General features: G+C 43.9%; 1 non-coding gene across 1 annotated transcript; it reads left to right on the top strand.

The window, feature by feature from the left end:
• Positions 1-2,612: 2,612 nt before the first annotated feature.
• LOC143284371 (5S ribosomal RNA) lies at positions 2,613-2,729 on the top strand. The gene has a single exon (XR_013055526.1). It is a non-coding gene; the product is annotated as a 5S ribosomal RNA (ribosomal RNA).
• The last annotated feature ends 613 nt before the right edge of the window (positions 2,730-3,342 follow it).

Raw genomic sequence — 3,342 nt, 5'->3', positions numbered from 1 at the left:
GGTCTGTTGCACTTTTTCACTGTCCCAGAACAGTCCGTACTGTTTCTTCTTCTTCTTCTTCTTCTTCTTCTTCTTTCCCTTCGAGCTTGTTCCTTGTTCTCTGTCACTGGCACGTACCTTACCTCATCTCTCCATGTCTTCGTCCTCTCTTCACGACTTTCTTTAGGTTCTTTCCCCCATTACCAGTAATTTCAAAAAGTCACCTGGGTGACTGGTCCATTTTCTTTTCTCAACTCTGCCGAAGAATCCAGAAAAATGGTACAGCCTGACTGCCTGTTCGTGGTATATATACCCCTTTCTCTTCTGGTTGCCAGGTGGTCATACTATACTCACAGGGTCTCTGCTCTTTCAAACAAGTTGATATACGAGCACATGTCTTTATTGAAAACTTTGGACTAATAATTAATTGCAGAAGCTATCATATTCGTAATTTACGCACCTGCTTTGATTAAATAAATTCCAAAAACCCTCACACTTCCCCTCTATCTATCTTTCTCTCTCTCTCTCTCTCTCTCTCTCTCTCTCTCTCTCTCTCTCTCTCTCTCCCTCCTGAAAGAGATCGATTGATTGATCGATCGTGTCCGTGCTTGGAGTGGAATACGCTCAACTTTAGGTTCTGAATGAGAAGACTTAACCGTGGCACATTTGTTGTACTTAAGTGAGCAATACAAAATTGAAAGCGATCAAGAGTACTGTAAGAGAGGGTAGGAACACACACACTAAAACACATAGAAAAATGCCTTTGAGTCGGAAATAAAGGAACTAACTGAACACTTAGAACTAAATGGGCAATAACAAGGATCAACTTCGTGCTTGCCCAAAAATCATGCTCATATAAACACAAACTGTGAGACAAGTACGTTCGCACGCATGTGAAGCCTAAAATACATATGTCGCACTCAGACACGTACGCATCTTTTCCCCCACATACATACATACATGCACATACATACATACATACATGCCCATTAGATCAGAATCTCTTTTTAATTTCTATTTTCCACTTTGTACCACGTCAACACCCCAAGTCTCTCCTTCACACAAATAAAAGCTAATATTAGTATTACGTTAGCATCAAGCCTATGTCCCCTACTGAGCACAAGTTGTGAACTGTCCAGAACACACCATGACCTGTTCACCAATCAAATAGTTACCAGCACTGAAATGACGCGACAATTATGATTGTGTTGTGCCGGTTCATATTCCATACCCCATGAATAATCGATTGCAGGCATCTACTGGTCAGCTGAAGGTTTGTTTGTTCGCGTTTCGCTGACACGTCTGTCGATTTGACAATCTGTCATGTTTCTCACGTCTCTTTCCGACGATCGTTAATTGCCCGTTTGTTTTGCCCAGGAAGAAAGAGCACCAGCCGGATCTCGTTCGTTATAGTAATCACTGGATGAGGAAATGACCGGTTGTGAAAGATCACAGACTCTTCAGTGACCGACAACTTAACCCCTTAACTGTTGAGCCTTGGTGAAACGATATCAGAGGGACATCAAACTAAAGCACTGTCACGACGTTTTGTGCACTTTTCAATGGTATGATTGATCTTATTGGGAAAAAACAACAACAACAATAATGCAATCCCAACATAAGTCCAGATGAAGAATGATGACTGACATCCTGTTCGGTAACAAGCTCAATTCTATCAGACAGTGGGAGGTGACAGCTTTCACTTCCGAGCAGAACCGAACGATATCTGAACAGTTGTGCCACTGCTATCAGTCACGAGCACACTGACACTGAACCACAAGGTCAGACCATGACGGAGAATACTGTTGATTACATAAAAAGTTAACGATAGGCTTCGGATAAGTGGAGTGATGGCCTAGAGGTAACGCGTCCGCCTAGGAAGCGAGAGAATCTGAGCGCGCTGGTTCGAATCACGGCTCAGCCGCCGATATTTTCTCCCCCTCCACTAGACCTTGAGTGGTGGTCTGGACGCTAGTCATTCGGATGAGACGATAAACCGAGGTCCCGTGTGCAGCACGCACTTAGCGCACGTAAAAGAACCCACGGCAACAAAAGAGTTGTTCCTGGCAAAATTCTGTAGAAAAATCCACTTGGATAGGAAAAACAAATAAAACTGCACGCAGGAAAAATACAAAAAAATGGGTGGCGCTCTCAGTGTAGCGACGCGTTCTCCCTGGGGAAATCTGTTGTGATAAAAAGAAATACAAAATACAAAATACAAAAAGTGCGCTGCTAATGTTTCAAACCAGTAAACAGACAAATAGTAAAGTTTTCGAAAAGAAACAGATTAGAACAAACCGGACCAAGTGGGTTTGGGTTTTTTTATATGAATAGATTTGAATACGATTTCCGATATACTGATATAGATACATTCGAATATGTGGATGTATAACCACTGGTCGGACACAGATCGAGTGTCATGGGTCCAATCTGAGCTCTTCATTAATGCATGACATTAATGGGCTGGCCGACCATGAAGGTTGATCTCCGACAGCCGTATAAACATGACGGAAAAAAACATGCAAGTTATATAATGATAACTTTTGAAAATGTCTAATCCAATGAGAATCGTGCCCTGTGACAGAATGATCTGTCCATCACGCTGCAGCGTTTTCTTCTGCGTTCATGGGCTTGCCCGGCCATACCACGTTGAAAACACCGGTTCTCGTCCGATCACCGAAGTTAAGCAACGTCGGGCCCGGTTAGTACTTGGATGGGTGACCGCCTGGGAACACCGGGTGCTGTTGGCATTCCTTTTCTCAAGGCCTGACTAAGCGCGTTGGGTTACGCTGCTGGTCAGGCATCTGCTTGGCAGATGTGGTGTAGCGTATATGGATTTGTCCGAATGCAGTGACGCCTCCTTGAGCTACTGATACTGATACTCATGGGCTTTAGTTCCCACGTTCACTCGAATGGGAGGTTGGGAAGGTGTGGGGAGGGGGGAGGAAGGGGGTTACGTCTTTAGCCGTTTTTACCTCGCAGTTTAGGCAGCAATACTCCATTTCAGTGGTGTGCATGCTGGATAATTCGTGTTCTCATTACCCACCAAATGCTGACAATGACTACGAAATCATTAACAAGTGGTTTTGAATGTCAGCATCAAGATATGTATTCATACACATGAAGTGGATAAAGGCAGTGGCAGGTCTGCTCAGACATTCAGTGACCTCGGATATCGCTAAAAATCGATATCCACCCTTCACCCAGCAGGAGCCGATACTGAGATCGATCCTTCGAAAGTCCAACGTACAGTCCGTCAGACGTCATAACGTTTCACATGATTTTAAAATAGTAAGACGGTAAAAACGGTCATACACGTAAAAGCCCACTCGTGTACATACGAGTGAACGTAGGAGTTGCAGC

Source organism: Babylonia areolata, chromosome 7 (assembly GCF_041734735.1).
Source record: "Babylonia areolata isolate BAREFJ2019XMU chromosome 7, ASM4173473v1, whole genome shotgun sequence".
In the NCBI taxonomy this organism is placed as follows: domain Eukaryota; kingdom Metazoa; phylum Mollusca; class Gastropoda; order Neogastropoda; family Buccinidae; genus Babylonia; species Babylonia areolata.
The sequence above is the reverse complement of the archived record's forward strand: the minus strand, read 5'-3'. Positions and strand labels throughout refer to the sequence as shown.